The sequence below is a fragment of the Symphalangus syndactylus genome, chromosome 23, assembly GCF_028878055.3.
Source record: "Symphalangus syndactylus isolate Jambi chromosome 23, NHGRI_mSymSyn1-v2.1_pri, whole genome shotgun sequence".
NCBI lineage: Eukaryota > Metazoa > Chordata > Mammalia > Primates > Hylobatidae > Symphalangus > Symphalangus syndactylus.
The window spans coordinates 43695677-43713905 of NC_072445.2; the positions used below are offsets into that span (position 1 = coordinate 43695677).

General features: G+C 42.7%; 1 protein-coding gene and 1 pseudogene across 3 annotated transcripts in view; both read right to left on the bottom strand.

The window, feature by feature from the left end:
• Window positions 1–18229, bottom strand: part of LOC129473563 (uncharacterized) — a 687223-nt pseudogene that overhangs the window by 421733 nt on the left and 247261 nt on the right.
• ZNF391 (zinc finger protein 391) overlaps window positions 1–18229 on the bottom strand; it is a 28299-nt gene that overhangs the window by 7646 nt on the left and 2424 nt on the right. The window contains exon 1 of one of the 3 annotated variants that reach the window (XM_055264192.2): window positions 7219–7503. The exons of 1 other annotated variant lie outside the window; for it this stretch is intronic. The gene's annotated coding sequence lies outside the window, so the exon portion shown is untranslated. Of the gene's footprint in view, window positions 1–7186; window positions 7504–18229 lie in introns of those variants that run through there. One more of the 3 variants, XM_055264191.2, reaches the window with a different exon arrangement.

Below are 18229 nucleotides of genomic sequence, written 5' to 3' on the forward strand. Positions count from 1 at the left end.
ATTGATACTTTTGAAATTATTTCATAGGTAGGTAGTAGTATTATCTATGAATTTTATTTCAGAATAGTAAAGGGAATGGTAGGTCTGAAGGGTAGAGAAATACTTCTCTAGTGCAGTGGAACTAAAATATTGAGTTACATGACAGATGAATACTGCATCTCCCAGTAGGTAAATTACAAAGCCTCTAAAGCTACTAAAGCAAAAGTTCTTGTCCCTAACAGAAGTCTCTGAAGATTTGAGAACACCCATACTGCCATAAGGTAATACGAGAACTAATGGGAATGTTGTACTTAGTGGAATATTATTACATTATTAAATACTATATCCCATTCTGGAGAAGAAAGATTGTTAGGAAATATTTAGTTTTTGGAGACATTATGAAACCAGGGAGATCCAAAATTTGAAGATTTTTGCAAATTGTCTCACTAGAAGAACCCTGAAATATAGGATATCTAAAAGTAGGCAGAATATCCTGACGAGAAAGAACTATGACAGAGTTCTTGGATATTGCCAATTTGAAGTTCACTCTCATGCTTATTAATATTTTAATGAAACTGTGCCAATTTGATATGAGATTATCTCTAATCAACTAATGTGTATATACTATGTATTAGGCTGTTCTTGCATTACTATAAAGAAATACCCGAAGCTGGGTAATTTAAAGAATTAAAGGAAAGAGGTTTAATTCGCTCATGGTTCTGCAGGCTGTAAAAGCACGGTGTTGGCATCTTCTCAGCTTCTGGTAAGCCTTCAGGGAGCTTTTACTCACAACGGAAGGTGAAAGGGGAGCAGGGATATCACATAATGAAGGCAGGAGCAAGGCAGGGAGGGAGATGCCACACACTTTTACACACCGGATCTCATGAGAACTCACTCATTATTGCAAGGGCAGCACCAAGCCATGAGGGATCTACCTCTATGCTCCAATCACCTCCCATGAGGCTTCACCTCCAACATGGGTGATTACAATTCAACATGAGATTTGATGGGGACATATATTCAAACCATATCATTTCTGCTTCTGGCCCCCAAGTCTCAAGTCCTCACATTGCAAAATACAATCAGTATTTTTAGGGGACTGCTCAACAGTCCCCTAAAGTCTTAAGTCATTCTGGCATTAACTCAAAAGTCCCAAGTCCAAATCCAAAGTCTCATCTGGAGATGAATTTATTCCACCTGTGAACTTGTAAATCACAATTTATTTACTTCCAAGATACAATGGAGATGCAGGCATTGGGTAAACACTCCCATTGTAAAAGGGAGAAATCAGCCAAAAGAAAGGGACTATAGGCTCCATTCAAGCTTGAAATGCAGCAAGGCAGTCATTAAATCTTAAAGCTCCAAAATAATCTCCTATATGTCCCACATCTAGGGCACAATGGTGCAAAGGGTGGGTTCCCAAGGCCTTGGGCAGTTCCACTTCTGTGGCTTTGCAGAGTTCAGCCCCACGCTGCTCTCCCAGGTTGTTGAGTGCCCATGGCTTTTCCAAGCACAGGGTCTAAGCTGCTGGTGGATCTACCATTTTGGGGTCTGGATGGTGGCCCTCTTCCCACAGCTCCACTAGGCAGTGCCCCAGTGGGGACCCTGTGTGGGGCCTCCAACTCCACATTTCCCTTCTGGACTGCCCTAGTAGAGGTTCTCTAAAGGGGCTCTGCCCCTTACAGCAGGCTTCTGCCTGGACACCCAGGCCTTCTCATACATCCTCTTAAATCTAGGCAGAGGCTGCCAAGCCTCCTTCATTCTTGCACTGTGCATATCCACAGGCTTAACACCACATGGAAGCCACCAAGGCTTACAGCTTCTACCCTCCAGAGCAGCAACCTGAGCTATACCTGGGCCCATTGGAACCATGGCTGGAGCCTAAGCAACCAGGAATTAGGAGCAGCCTCCTGGAGTGGTGCAGGGCAGTGGGACCCAGGATCTGGCCCTGAAATCCTTAAATCCTCCTGGGCCTCTAAGCCTATGATGGGAGGCATCACCTGTTAGATCTCTGAAATGCCTTTGAGGCCTTTTTCCTATTTTCTTGACTATTGGCACTTGGCTCCTTTTCAGTTATGCAAACCTCTCTAGCAAGTGGTTGCTCCATGGCCTGCTTGAATTTCTCTCCTGAAAAAGCTTTTTTTTTTCCTCTGCAAATTTTCCAAACTTTTATGCTCTGCTTCCCCTTTAAATATAACTTCCAACTTTAAGTCATTTCTTTGCTCCTATATCTGAGGACAGATAGACTGTTAGAAAGAGCCAGGCTACATCTTCCTTTGCTGCTTCAAAATTTATTCTGCCAGATACCCTAAATCAGCACTCTGAAGTGCAAACTTCCACAGATCCCTAGGGGAGGGGCGCAAGGCAACCAAGTTCTTTGCTAAGGCATAACACACATGACCTTTGCTCTAGTTCCCAATAAGTTCCTCATTGCCATCTGAGACTTTGTCAGCCTGGACTTCACTGCCCATATCACTATCAGCATTTTTGTCAGAAATATTTAACCAGCCTCTAAGAAATTCTAAACTTTCCCTCATCTTCCCATCTTCTGAGCCCTCCAAACTCTTCCACCCTCTGCCTTTTACCCAGTTCCAAAGTTCCTTTCACATTTTTAAGTATCTTTATAGCCAAGCCAGCTCCTCAGTACCAATTTGCTGTATTAGGCCATTCTTGCATTGCTATAAAGAAATACTTGAGGCTGGGTAATTTATAAAGAAAATAGGTTTAACTGGCTCACAGTTCTTCAGGCTGTACAACCATGGTGCTGGCATCTGCTCAGCTTCTGGGGAGGCCTCAGGGAGCTTTTACTCATGGTGGAAGGCAAAGGGGGATAAGGCACATCACATGGCAAAAGCAGGAGAAGAGAGAGGTGGAGAGGTACCACACACTTTTACACAACCAGATCTCATGAGAACTTATGCATTATCACAAGGACAGCACCAAGCCCTGAGGTATCGACCTGTAAGATCCAATCACCTCATGTCAGGTCCCATCTCCAACATTTGGGATTACAATACAACTTGAGATTTGGTGGAGACACATATTTAAGCCGTATCATACTATATAGTGCAAGAGTCTCAAAGTGTAGTTGTTTTTTCATTTCAAATAAGCTTATTATATATACAACTGTATTGTGCATTGGATGTGTTTGTGTATGTGACACATATGATAGACACATACCAACTCCACTAGGGAAACTTTCTACCTAGAAAAAATGAAAAAAGAACTTGTGAAAGGAATCTAGCTTGGAAGTACAGTCTCTAGAAATAGCCTTTCTTTGGGCCTGCCTATTCTAAGAATTGTATGAATATTGACTCATTTATTGTTCAAAATAACTCTGAGGGGAATTATTATTATTCCTGCAATACAAATAAATAGTGTGAAGTACAGAGAAGTAATTTGGCACAAGGCCAAGTAATAAATTCTAGATTCAAACTCATTATACTATACAGTATGTGTTGCTTCTCAACAGACAGGGAAACAATGCCTGAATCACACTTTCTGTTTAGGGGCCTGTAAATGGCCAAGAAACTAAAGTCCACTGATGTCAGAAGGTTATCAGCATGATCTTGACTTCAGAGTGCTGTAGGGGTATAGAGAGTGAGTGCCTCCCAGAGCCAGTCCCTGAAAGGCTGCAGTAAATCTCAGCCACACTAACAGCCCTATCTATGTAACCTGTGGAGTAAAGTCTCTGGCTTTGGCCGGTCGTGGTGGCTCATGCCTGTAATCCCAGCACTTTGGGAGGTTGAGGTGGGCAGATCACCTGAGGTCAGGAGTTCGAGACCAGCCCAACATGGTGAAATCTCGTCTCTACTACAAATACAAAAATTAGCCAGTCGTGGTGGCACGCACCTGTAGTGCCAGATACTCAGGAGGCTGAGGCAGGAGAATTGCTTGAACCCAGGAGGTAGAGGTTGCAGTGAGCCAAGATTGTACCACTGCACTCCGGCCTGGGTGACAGAGAAAGACTCTATCATCTCAAAAAAAAATAAAATAAATAAAGTGTCTGGCCTCCACTGAAGTACAAGTGGCATCCTCAGCACAATTCAGGGAAACATCAGATAGAGGCCCAGAGCTATAGGCACTGACTAGGTAATCTGGATTTTGGTTATAGCTCCATTGGTAGCTATACAGAAACCAGGGAAAAATAAACAATCTGGTTTTGTGTCTCCTCACCTGCAAAATGAAGATGCTGGGCTTGATTGGTCCAAAGCTATCTGATACCTAGTAGTTTAACTTTAGATCCCAAACTTTGAGGCACATAGCCATCTGCCTAGACTAAGGGGAGAGAACTAGAATGAATCTACTCTTTTTCAAATCCTCAGAGACATGTAAGATCTCAAGGTCCATGTTTCAGATGAAACCATGCAAGAAATAAGCCAAAAAAAAAAGCCTGTGTTCATTAATCATCTAATGATGAATTAGAGTGAGGGAGTGTTGAAGACATTAAGGACAGTCAACAGGCAAATAAAGAATAGTCCCCTTGGCAAAATTTGGCAGACTCATCTAAGAAGGGAAGTTCTTTTAAAAGAGAGATAAATGTGTCTCTGGTTGGCAAGATGAAACACACTTTCAGAAAAGAGGGAAGAATACTTAACTCATGTGGAATATGGATCTTATGGAGAGGTAGACAGTTGTCTTTCCATCTTCTGCCTCCTCTTGGTTTTATTTTTAATGAAAGGCAGAAATGGGCAAAGATCATAGTCTAAAGCATCCAGAACCTCTGTCTAGTAATGTCCACATCTAGCCTGTTGAATGCAACCCTAAGGATTAAGAGGTATAATGATTGGGAGGCCGAGGCAGGTGGATCACCTGAGGTCAGGAGTTCAAGACCAGCCTGGCCAACATGGGGAAACCCCATCTCAACTAAAAATACAAAAAAATTAGCTGGGCATGGTGGTGGGCACCTGTAATCCCAGCTACTTCAGGAGGCTGAGGCAGGAGAATCGCTTGAACCCAAGAGGCGGAGGCTGCAGTGAGCCAAGATAGTACCATTGCACTCCAGCCTGAGCAACAAGAGTGAACCTCTGTCTCAAAAAAAAAAAAAAAAAAAAAAGTACAATGAATGCCCCAAAGTAATCCCATCTCCTCTCAGATATAAAGAAAAAGACAATGGACACTTATGTCTGGGTTTCAAGTTCATCTTTTATGATAAAAGACAGATCAGAGCCAATTCTAAACTTTCTCTAAACCCTTTAGGTGATCCAGCCTCTTTGACGTTCTCTTCATATGGGGTATGAGTTCAAAGACACTATGGCACTAGTCCCCTTACTTCTTCCTGAGGGTCAAAATAGAAGACAGATGACACTGCTTACAGCTGCACTTCCTTGGTCAAGTCACTTTTCTGAAAAATCTCGTCCCACATTATAAAACACCATTACTAGCATGTGCTTGTCTTTTCTCACAAAGCTTTCATGAATACTGCAAGTTAAACTATGCAAAACATTTACAATAAAGAATATCATATATAGTATAAGGGAGATGATGCTATTGCTGTGCTCATCTCACATCAATGAATTTGAAAACTGTGATGGTGTATGTTTAAGGAAAGATGCTGTCAGAGGATTTATGAGGCTCCCTTCAGCAGCTGCTGCTCTAGAGCATGGAGAGATGTATTCTTTTTCCTGGCTTTGGAGGATGTATATAAGGTGGGAAAGGGAAGTCTAGTGGATGTGACAAAAGTTTCAGGGATAGCCCCCAAACATATTTCAGAGAGGCCAGGAGGTTAGGGCTATACCTTTATCCAGAGTCCATCCAAGGGATTCCTCCACCATGATGTGGAAAGTTGACTCTCCTTTTCTCCTTTCTTCCTCATACTTTCATTATTTGAGTCACCTTACTGCTCTCTGGATACTGTATCCCCACAAAATCATTATTCTCTTAAGTGGTCACAACATGCTGCAGCCCTAGCCAACCTGGTGGTTTGCTATTCCTTTAAGTGATTCTAACTTTCTAGCACTAACAGCGCTGGCCACCACTGTTACCCTAATTATCTAAAATTCTTTTGACATTGCCCGTCTCTCCTATAATCAATTCCTGATCCAGGGATAATTCTCCTTTATTTTCTACCCCCTTCAGAAGGAAGAAGGTTTTGACGGGTCTGGAATAGGGCTTCTCTGGGTGCTTTGTTTTGTGGCACTAGGTTGACTGCTTCCTGGAGCCTTTGCCAATCCACAAAGCAATCAGCAGAAGTGCCTAGACAGCCTCAGTTTAACCACAGAATAGAGAAAATCTTGTCCTACCAAAGGTGATCTTCAGGTAACAATGTTCACAGAGATTGGCTCAAAGCACAAACTCACACATAAAGCACAAACTCAAACACAAAGATCCACAGTAACTGTCAATACACCTACAACAGATAATTTAACAACTACTTTATTCAAGTACCAAACTTCATCATCAGAAACACAAACTAAGGACTGGCACTCACTAGCCTCTGTAACTTAAGCAAGTACTTCTCTTTTTTGGGGGGGGCGGAGTTTCACTCTTGTTGCCTAGGCTGGAGTGCAATGGCGTGGTCTCGGCTCGCTCCAACCTCTGCCTCCCGGGTGCAAGCGATTCTCTTGCCTCAGCCTCCCGAGTAGCAGGGATTACAGGCGCGCGCCACCACTCCCACCTAATTTTTGTATTTTTAGTAGAGAATGGGTTTCACCATATTGGCCAGGCTGGTCTCGAACTCCTGACCTCAGGTGATCCGCCCGCCTTGGCCTCCCAAAGTGCTGGGATTACAGGCGTGAGCCACTGCGCCCAGCCGAGCAAGTACTTCATCTCTGTGTGCCTCAATTTCCTTATCTGTAACATGGGGATAATAATAGTACATTACTTCATAGGGTTGATGCGAGGATTAAATGAGTTGACGCACGTAAAAACTCTTGGAGCAGTGCCTGCACTCAGTAAGCACCTGGGAAACACCCCAGTACCGAAGCCCTCCCTCGCCCAGCTAGAGGGGAAGCAGGGAGCAACCCTGCTGTTTTTCATCTCCCAGGGATACACCCAGGGAAAACCACTGGCTGTCACTGCCGCAGAGGGACTAGGCTGTCCCGCCAGTGAGACGAGCGCTGGGGGCTTCTTGACCCCACGCCACGCGGCGTCCCAACCGTGGAGGTGCCTCCTGACCCGACCTGCAGCCAAACCACCCGCGACCCTTTCGCCCGTTTCCTTCGAAGAAACCGTGTTTCCGCTTTCCAGAACCTCCAAGAGCACCCACCTTGGTCCCGGGGCCCTATAAGCCCCACTCACCGGCCGCCTCCGGCCGAGTACCCCCGACACACCTCGGGCGGGTCCCGCACTTGGAGCGGAACCTGAGTGCGCGGGGCTTGGGGAAGTCGAAAGGATTAAAGAGAAACCCACGCGTCGAACCGCTGCTCCAACGCCCATCAGGTTTCCTAGGATCACAGGCACTCTTCCACTCAGACTGCTTCTGATCATGCTCTGCTCGGTGTGCGCGGCCAGTCATTGTCTGAGCAGTCGCCTAGACCTAAGTCTCCCGACGCGGACGACCAGTTGCAAAACAGAGACCACACTGAGAGTGGGCAGCTTATCAGCAGCGGTCGCAGCTCTGCGCTTGCGCCCGAGAGCCAGCGACATCCGGGCTGTGCTGGGATACACTTTCCTGGAGGTTTTTGCAAAGCCCCTCCCCTGGTATGTGAGAGGCTGAGAGGTTGGTGCTAGAGGCAAGAGGAAGGGGGTCTGCGAGATATCGAAGACCACCTTAATACACTGCGAAGTATAGCCTAGACTGGTGGTTCATAGAGTTTTAAATAGCGTACACAAATAAATCACCAAGTGAGCTTGTTAAAACACAGCTTCACAAGATTTACACTCCGAGATTGACTCATTGGCCTGGAACATTGCATTTTCAAGGGGCATCCCAGGTGATTCTGATGCAGGTGGTCTCTCCAGCCTGTCTGGAGAAACTGATTCCGTTGCACAATCTAGATGCTTAAATACTGTTAAATGCAAGACATGTCTCAAATTTCACCAAAAGAAAAAGATGAATAAAATCAGGACACTACCCTAATCTAGTAGATTTTTTTAAATTCCAGATAATTTTAATATAAGGTAATGAAGTTGCACAATGTGCCCTGGGAGTTCAGAGCAGGGGAAACTTATGGAACGAGGGACATTGGAGTGGTTTGACTAATGGAATATTTAATGGAAAACATACAGGAGGGCAACCTTACAAATAGTTGAGGAATTAGAAGAGTTAAAAGCATGTGCAAAACTGCAGGTCTGATATATGACAGCTGTGCACAAGTACCATAGAAACATCAAGTAAATATAAAGCATGAGCCATGAAGTACAAAGGAGCAGGATCCAAATTATAAAGCTGGAAGAAGCAGGATCCAAATTATAAAGCTGGAAAGAATTAGATAAAATCTAATTTTATCATTTCCTATTTTTAAAAATTAAAAACACTTTCAAACTGTGGTAAACTATGCACAACATTAAAGTTACAATTTTAAAGTCATACAGTAAAGTTTTTAGTGTATTCACAACAGCACGATCACTATCTAATTCTAGAACATTTTCGTCATCCCTAAAGATGCGCATTGAGCAGTGTCTATTCCCTGCTCCCCACAGTCCCTGGTAACCTTTATTTTACATTATGTTTCTATGAATTTGCCTGTTCTAGATATGCCATATAAGTAAAATAATACAATATTTGTCTATTTATGTCTGGATTATTTTTAATTAGCATAAAGTTTTCAAGGTTCATTCATACTGCAGTATGTATCCTTCATGCCTTTTAATGGCTAAATAATATTCCATTGTGTATATGTGTGTGTTTATACATAAACAGTGTATAAATATACATACATAATATTTTGTTTATCCATTCATCTCTTGTTGAACACTTGGGTGGTTCCCGCCTTTTGGCCATTGTGAATAATGCTGCTATGAACATTGGTGTACAAGTATCTGAGTCACTGTTTTCAATTCTTTGGGTATACACCTAGGCAATGAATTGCTAGCTCATATGGTAACTCTGCGATCAGCTTTTTTGAGGAACCACCAAACCGTTTTCCATAATGGCTGCATCGTTTTACATTCCCATCAGCAATGCAGGAGAGTTCTAGTTTCTCCACATCTTTGCTAACACTTATGTTTTGTTGTAGTTGTTGTATTATAGCCATCCTAATGGGTATAAGCTTTATCTCATTGTGGCTTTAATTTGCATTTCCCTAATGGCTAGTGATGCTGAGCATTTTGTCATGTGCTTATTTGTATGTCTTCTTTGGAGAAATATCTGTTGAAATCCTTTGCCTATTTTTGAATTAGGTTTTGTTGTGTTGCATGAGTTTTTATATATTCCAGATATTCTTCTTCAGACATATGATTTGCAAATATTTTTTCCCATTCTGTGAAGTTTTTGTCTCTTTTGATAGTGTCCTTTGATGCATAAAACTTTTTAACTTTGATGAAGCTTAATTTATTTATTTTTATCACCTGTGCAATACTTGAAAATTACATTGTCTAATAAAGATTTTTATATTTTCTGCTGAGAGTTTTATAGTTTTACTTCTTAAATTTAGGTCCTTGATCCATTTTGGGTTAATTTTTGTAGATGGTGTAAATACTACAACTTTATTATTTTGCATTTGGATATCCAGTTTTCCCAGCATCGTTTGTTGAAAATACTGTCGATTTCCCATTGAATGGTCTTGGCACTTGTGGAAAATCAATCAATCAACTGTATATGTGAGGTTTATTTCCGGGCTCTCTTTTCTATTTATTGGTCTATATACCTATTCTTATTCTAGCACCACACTCTTTAGGTTACTGTAGGCTTGTGTAAAGTTTTGAAATTATGAAGTATGTGTCTTTAAACTTTATTCTTTTCTTCAAGGTTTTCATTGGTTATTCAGGGTAATTTGATTTTCCATATGAATTTTAGGATGGGATTTTCTATTTCTGCAAACAAAGGTTGAAATTTTTATAAGGAATACATTGAATCTGTATATCAAATCATATTATCATCTTATCAATAGTTAGTCTTCCAACCTATGAGCATGGGATGTCTTTCCAATTATTTAGGTCTTCTTTAATTTCTTTAAGCAATGTCTTGCAGTATTCAGTGTACAGGTCTTTCACCTCCGTGGTTAAATTTATTCCTAGGTATTTTTATGCTATTTCTAATATGTATATATTCATTGCCATAAATTCCCCCTAAGCACTGCTTTCACAGCATTCTATAAATTTTGATAAGTTGTGTTTTCATTTTCATGTAGTTCGAAGTATCTTTTCATTGCTCTTGGCATTTCTTCTTTGACCCATGTATTATTTAGAAGTGTATTGCTTAATCTCCAAGTATTTGGGAGATTTTCCAATGATCTTTCTGTTATTGATTTCTAGTTAACTCTGTTGTCATCTGAGATAAGTCATTGTATGATTTCTATTCTTTTAAATTTGTTAAGGTATGTTTTACAGCCCAGAACATGGTCTATATTGATTAATGTTCTGTGTGAGTTTGAGAAGAAAGAGTATTCTGCTGTTCTTGGATGAAGTCTATAGATGGCCATTATATCCAGTTGACTGATGATGTTGATTTCAACTATATCCTTACTGATTTTCTGCTTCCCGGATCTGCCCATTTCTGATAAAGAATTTTTGAGATTTCTGTGATAGTAGATGCATCTCTTGCTTCTTGAAGTTCTGTCAGTTTTTGCCTCATGTATTTTGAAAGTCTGTTTTTAGGTGCATACATATTAAGGATTATGACTTCTTAGAGAATTAACTGCTTTCTCATTACATAATTCCCCTTTTTATCCCTGATAGCTATCCTTGCTTTGAAGTCTGCTCTGTCTGAAATTAATATAGCTACTTCTGCTTTCTTTTGATTAGTGTTAGTATGATATAACTTTATTGATTTACTTTGAATCTATGCGTGTCTTTATCTTTAAAGTGAGTTTTTTGTAGACAACATATATTATTTCTTCACAATCTCTGCCTTAAAATGGTGCATGTAGACCACTGATGTTGAAAGTATTATTGATATAGTTGGATTAATATCTACTATGCTTGTTAACTGTTTTCTATTTGTTGCCTTTGTTCTTGTTCTTATTTTTGTCTACCACTTTTTTCTGACTTTTTTTGTTTTAATTGAACCCTTTATATGATTTTATTTTTCTTTTTTATTAGCATATTAGTTATACTTCTTTTTTCTAAGTGGTTAATCTAGAGTTTGCAATATATATTTACAACTAATCTGAGTCCACTCTCAAATAACACTATAAAGCTTCATGGGTAGTATGGCAAGTACCTTATAATAAAAAAAAAATTCTTTTTTTTTTTTTTTGAGATGGAGTCTCGCTCTTGTTGCCCAGGCTGGAGTGCAGTGGTGCGATCTTGGCTCACTGCAACCTCCACCTCCCGTGTTCAGGCTTCTCCTACCTCAGCCTCCTAAGTAGCTGGGATTACAGGCACCCGCCAACACGCCTGGCTAATTTTTGTACTTTTAGTAGAGACGGGGTTTCGCCATGTTCGCCAGGCTGGTCTCGAACTCCTGACCTCAGGTGGTCTGCCTGCCTTGGCCTCCCAAAGTGCTGGGATTACAGGCATGAGCCACAGCGCCTGGCCAATAACAAAATAATTCTAATTTCTTCTTTCTGTTCCTTGGTTCATTGCTGTCACTCATTTTGCACATACAGAAGAATACATAAGAGTGTGTGTATATGCAATTGAATATATATATCATTGAGTAAATACATTATTGTTATTATTTTGAAAAACTTTTAGGTCAATTAAAAATTGGCTGTAGTACATCAACTAACAATAAGAAAAATGCTTTTATTTTACCTTTACTTATTCATTCTCTCTCTTTTTTTTTTTTTTTTTTTTTTTTTTTTGAGATAGAGTCTTGCTCTGTCACCCAGGCTGGAGTGCAGTGGCGTGATCTTGGCTCACTGCAACCTTCACTTCCCAGGTTCAAGCAATTCTTGTGCCTCTGCCTCCTGAGTAGCTGGGATTACAGGCATGCACCACCAAACCAGGCTAATTTTTGTATTTTTAGTAGAGACAGGGTTTCACCATGTTGGCCAGGCTGGTCTCGAACTCCTGGCCTCAAGTGATCTGCCCACCTCAGCCTCCCAAAGTGCTGGGATTACAGGCTTGAGCCACCACACCCAGCCCATGTTCTTTATGTATATATATTTCCAAGTTCTAACTTCTGTTATTGTTCTTCTCCCTAAAGAAGTTATAATAACATTTCATGCAAGACAAGTCTACTGGCAACAAATTCCTTTTGTTTCTCTGAGACGGTCTTTATTTTTCCTCAACTTTTGAAGGATGATTTTTCCAGAGTATAGAATTCTAATAGGTGGTTTTTAATCTCTAAACACTTAAATATCTCACTCCACTCTCTTCTTCTTTGCATGGTTTCTGAGAAGTCAGATGTAAATCTTATCTTTACTCCTCTATATATAAGCTGTTTTTCCCCCTCTATGACTTCTTCTAGGATTTTTCTTTAATTTCGATTTTCTGTAGCTTAAAAATGTTATCCTTATGTGTTCTGGACTAAATATTTGTGTCTCCCCAAATTTATAAGTTGAAACCCTACCCCTCAATGTGATATTATTAGGAGATGGGGCCTTTAGGAAGTAACTAGGATTAGATGAGGCCATGTGGGTGGGGCCCTCATTAATAGTATTAGTGCCCTTATAAGAGTCATGAGAGAGCTTATTTCCTTTCTCTGCTCTCCACCATGTGAAGATACAAGAGTTTGGCAGTCTGCAACCCAGAAGAGGGCCCTCACCCAAATCCAAATATGTTGTCACCCTGATCTCAGACTTTCAGAACCCAGAGGTGTAAGAAATAAATTTCTTTTGTTAATAAGGCACTTTGTCTATGGGAATTTGTTATAGTGACTCAAACTGACCAAGCCACTAGGTGTAGTTTTTTGGGCATTTATTTTGCTCAGTGTTCTCTAAGCCACTTTGATCTGTGGTTTGATATCTGACATTAATTTGGGAGAATTCTCAGTCATTACTGTTTCAAATATTTTTACTCTTTCCTTATTCCTTCCTTCCCCACCCCCTGTCTTTGTATCTCTCTCTCCGTGTCTTTCTTCTTTTTTTGGTATTCCTTTTATACATATGTTATACCTTTTTGTAGTTGTCCCAGTCCTTAAATATTCTCTTTTTTCAGAATTTGTTGTCTTTGCTTTTCAATTTTGTGTTTTGGTTTTTTTTTGAGACAGGGTCTGGCTCTGTTGCCCAGGCAGGAATACAGTGGCACAATCTCGGCTCACTGCAACCTCTGCTTCCTGTGTTCAAGTGATTCTCCTGCCTCAGCCTCCTGAGTAGCTGGGACTACAGGCATGCACCACCATGCCCAGCTAATTTTTGTATTTTTGGTAGAGATGGGGTTTTACCACGTTGGCCAGGCTGGTCTTGACCTCCTGACCCCAAGTGGTCTGCCCACCTTGGCCTCCCAAAGTGCTGGGATTACGAGTGTGAGCCACCGTGCTCAGCCTGCTTTTCAGTTTTGATGCTTTCTGTTGGGATAAACATCAAGATCAGAGATTCTTTTTTTCTGCTATGTCTAGTCTACCAATAAGGCCATCAAAATCATTTTCATTTCTGTTACAGTGCTTTTGATCTCTAGCATTTCTTTCTGGTTCTTATAATTTATATCTCTGTGCTTACATTACCTATCTATTCTTGTATGGTGTTTACCCGTCAGAGACTTTAGCATCTTAATCATCTTAATCATCATTGTTTCAAATTTCTGTTATGAGAATTCTAACATCCCTACCATATGTGAGTCTGGTTCTGATGCTTGTTCTTCCTCTTCAAACTGTCTGTGTGTATTTGTTTTTCTTTTGTTTTATTTTTTGCCTTTTTCGTATTTTCTTGTATTTTCTTGATATCTGGAAATGCTGTGCTGAGTAAAAGAACTGCTGTAAATCGGCCACTTTTAAAAAACTTCTGTACTTATTTATTTATTTTTTGAGACGGAGTTTCCCTCTTGTTGCCCAGGCTGGAGTGCAATGGCGCGGTCTCAGCTCCCTGCAACCTCCGCCTCCTGGGTTCAAGCGATTCTCCTGTCTCAGCCTCCTATAGTGATAAATCAGCCTCCTGAGTAGCTGGGATTACTGGCGCCCATCACTAAGCCTGGCTAATTTTTGGTATTTTTAGTAGAGACGGGGTTTCACCATGGTGGCCAGGTTCCTCTCGAACTCCTGATCTCAGGTGATCCGCTTGCCTTGGCCTCCCAAAGTGCTGGGATTACAGGCGTGAGCCACTGCACCCGGCCTTTTTTTTTTTTTTTTGAGATGGAGTCTTGCTCCGTCGCCCAGGCTGGAGTGCAGCGGCCCTGATCTCGACTCGCTGCAACCTCCGCCTTCCAGGTTCCAGCAATTCTCCTGCCTCAGCCTCCCGAGTAGCTGGGATTACAGGCACATGCCACCACAGCCCGGCTAATTTTTGTATTTTTAATAGACAAGGTTTCACCATGTTGGCCAGGCTGGTCTCAAACTTCTGACTTCAGGTGATCCGCCTGTCTTGGCCTCTTAAAGTGATGGGACTACAGGTGTGAGCCACCATGCCCAGCCTAAAACTTTTGAGACAGAGTTTTGCTCTGTCACTCAGGCTGGAGTGCAGTGGCACGGTCATGGCTCACTGCAGCCTCCACCTCCTGGGTCAAGCAATCCTCCCACCTCAGCCTCCTAAGTAGCTAGTGAGAGGTGACAGCGTGCTAGCAGTCCTCACAGCCCTCGCTCGCTCTCGGCAACTCCTCTGCCTGGGCTCCTACTTTGGCGGCACTTGGGGAGCCCTTCAGCCCGCCGCTGCACTGTGGGAGCCCCTTTCTGGGCTGGCCAAGGCTAGAGCCAGCTCCCTCAGCTTGCGGGGAGGTGTGGAGGGAGAGGCGCGAGCGGGAACCAGGGCTGCGCGCGGCGCTTGCGGGCCAGCTGGAGTTCTGGGTGGGCGTGGGCTTGGTGGGCCCGCACTCGGAGCAGCTGCCGGCCCCGGGCAATGAGGGGCTTAGCACCCGGGCCAGCGGCTGCAGAGGGTGTACAGGGTCCCCCAGCAGTGCTGGCCCACCGCCGCTGTGCTCGATTTCTCGCCCGGCCTTAGCTGCCTTCCCGCGGGGCAGGGCTCGGGACCTGCAGCCCACCATGCCTGAGCCTCCCACCCGCTCCGTGGGCTCCTGTGCAGCCCGAGCCTCCCCGATGAGCGCCGCCCCCTGCTCCACGGCGCCCGGTCCCATCGACCACCCAAGGGCTGAGGAATGCGAGCACACGGCACGGGACTGGCAGGCAGCTCCACCTGCAGCCCCGGTGCGGGATCCACTGGATGAAGCCACTGGGCTCCTGAGTCTGGTGGGGACGTGGAGAACCTTTATGTCTAGCTCAGGGATTGTAAATACACCAATCGGCACTCTGTATCTAGCTCAAGGTTTGTAAACACACCATTCAGCACCCTGTATCTAGCTCAGGGTTTGTGAATGGGCTCCTGAGTCTGGTGGGGACGTGGAGAACCTTTATGTCTAGCTCAGGGATTGTAAATACACCAATTGACACTCTGTATCTAGCTACTCTGGTGGGGCCTTGGAGAACCTTTGTGTCCACACTCTGTATCTAGCTAATCTGGTGGGGACGTTGAGAACCTTTGTGTCTAGCTCAGGGATTGTAAACGCACCAATCAGCACCCTGTCAAAACAGACCACTCGGCTCTACCAATCAGCAGGATGTGGGTGGGGCCAGATAAGAGAATAAAAGCAGGCTGCCCGCACCAGCAGTGGCAACCACTTCCACACTGTGGAAGCTTTGTTCTTTGCGGTAAATCTTGCTACTGCTCTCTCTTTGGGTCGACACTGTCTTTATGAGCTGTAACACTCACTGTGGAAGTCTGCAGCTTCACTCCTGAAGTCAGCGAGATCACGAACCCACCGGGAAAAATGAACAACTCCAGATGTGCTGCCTTAAAAGCCGTAGCACTCAACCGCGAAGGTCTGCAGCCTCACTTCTGAGCCAGCATAAACCACGAACCCACTAGAAGGAAGAAACTCCCAACACATCCGAACATCAGAAGGAACAAACTTGGGACACGCGGCCTGTAACACTCACCGCGAGGGTCCGCAGCTTTTTTTTTTTTTTTTTTTTTTGAGATGGAGTCTCGCTTTGTCACCCAGGCTGGAGTGTAGTGGCGTGATTTCGGCTCACTGCAAGCTCTGCCTCCCGGGTTCACGCTATTCTCAGCCTCTCCAAGTAGCTGGGACTACAGGCACCCGCCACTACGCCCGGCTAATTTTTTTGTATTTTTTAGTAGAGACGGGGTTTCACCATGGTCTCGATCTCCTGACCTCGTGTTCCGCCCGCCTCGGCCTCCCAAAGTGCCGGGATTACAGGCGTGAGTCACCGTGCCCGGCCCACGGCTTCATTCTTGAAGTTAGTGAGACCAAGAACCCACCAATTCCAGACACACTAGGATTATAGGTACCTACCACCATACTTAACTAATTTTTCTGAATAGATGAGATCTTACTATGTTGCCTAGACTGGTGTTTTAACTCCTGGCCTCAAGCAACCATCCCTAGGCCTTTAGAAATGTGGTATCAAGGTATAGGAGAAGAGGAAGCATTCTATAGTTCTTTGAGTAGGTCTCAGTCTTTTGGTCAGACTATATCTCTTAGGGAACTTCACACCTTTCTCTGTTTCCCCTACCCCCTTTGGTGGGAGAGGATAACGACTGGGCTAGAGTTGGGTATTTCCTTTCTTCCACGTGGGAGGCTAGAGATGACTGAAGTTGGGTATTTTCATTTCCTAAGGTCTAATAGGCCCTGATAAAAGCCCAGCAGGTTAGGCTCTGGTTAAATTGTTTTTGAGGGCTGACCTTGTTAAGTACAGAATGCTGTGGCATATTTCAAAATGGTTCCTCTTCTCATTCCCTCTGCTAGAAGCATAAGAGGAATTTTCTCTGATACTCACTTTGCTGAATTCCTGGAGATAAAACTCACAAAAGTATGGGGGTTCCCCTGATGACTGGGTTCTGGCGTTTTTAATCCTAGTTATCCACATTAAGTGAGATCATGTCATTTTAAGAGACTGGGTTTTAGATTGAAAGGTAAGATAAGGATAAATCAGTTTCCTTGAGATTCCTACAACATAGGAGGAAGAGAAATGACCTAAATATGGTGAAACTGGAAAACTTGATTTATTCTGCTTTCCCATCACAAAAAATACTGTGGTCTTCCCTTTATATTTATTTCTGTTTAGTTTTAGGTGACTGTTAATCAGTATAAGTTCAAGTCTAACAAAGTATACTCCAAATTATGTGGCACTGCAACAAGTGTAACACCACCAAACTAACAGACATAGCAATAATATACTGAAATTACTTCCCTCTACTTCTTTAGGTGATAATAAATGGAAAATACAAATAAAATCTACAGTGACAATAAATGGAAAATACAAATAAAATTTCAATTAACTTCATCTATTGTTGGGTTAATGACCTTGTAGTTTTAGCACAGCTGTAACAACTGGTGTGTGAAGCAGTTTGAGTATGTAAAGGTCAGTAATGCTGGTTTTCTTTTGCAAAATCAGTTGTTACAAATACCGAGAGCAAGGGTTCAAATAAAGTACAACATAAATTTTCATTGTAGAATCTGATTCATATGTATATAGAGAGAGGAGGAGACACTTTTTTTTTTAGAGACAGAGTTGTGCTCTGTCACACAGGCTAGAGTGCAGTGGCACAGTTATAGCTCACTGCAGCTTCAAACCCATAGGCCAAAGAGATCCTTCCAAATAGCTGGGACCATAGGCACATGCAACCATGCACAGCTTCAAATACATTTTTAATAAAAATGTTCTTATTTGATATACTTATTGGGAAATCACTAAAATGTTATATACAGGAATATTGACTGTCAGGAATATTGACTGTCAGCAGAGGGGTGACTTTGAATAGAATGGGAAGCAGGTTTGCCCTAAGCAGTTTCCAGCTTGAGTTTTCCTTAGTGATTTGGGGGCCCAAGATATTTTCCTTTCACAGCACTAAATGGCTAATGAGACTGACAACACCAGGTTGCATCAAATTGGCCTTGTGGTCGGAGTTGTGGTTAATTGTCTCCTCTGTTTCTAATGAGAAGCTACAGGAGCTTTCTGCTTTCTACTAGTCTTTCATTAATCTTGCCTAGTTTATTTGACAATGATTTTCTAATTTTTAATTTTCCAGATTGAATTGTTTATATTTTTCCAATCCTGCTTTATTTGAATCCTCATGGCAATTTTTCATTTTGGAGC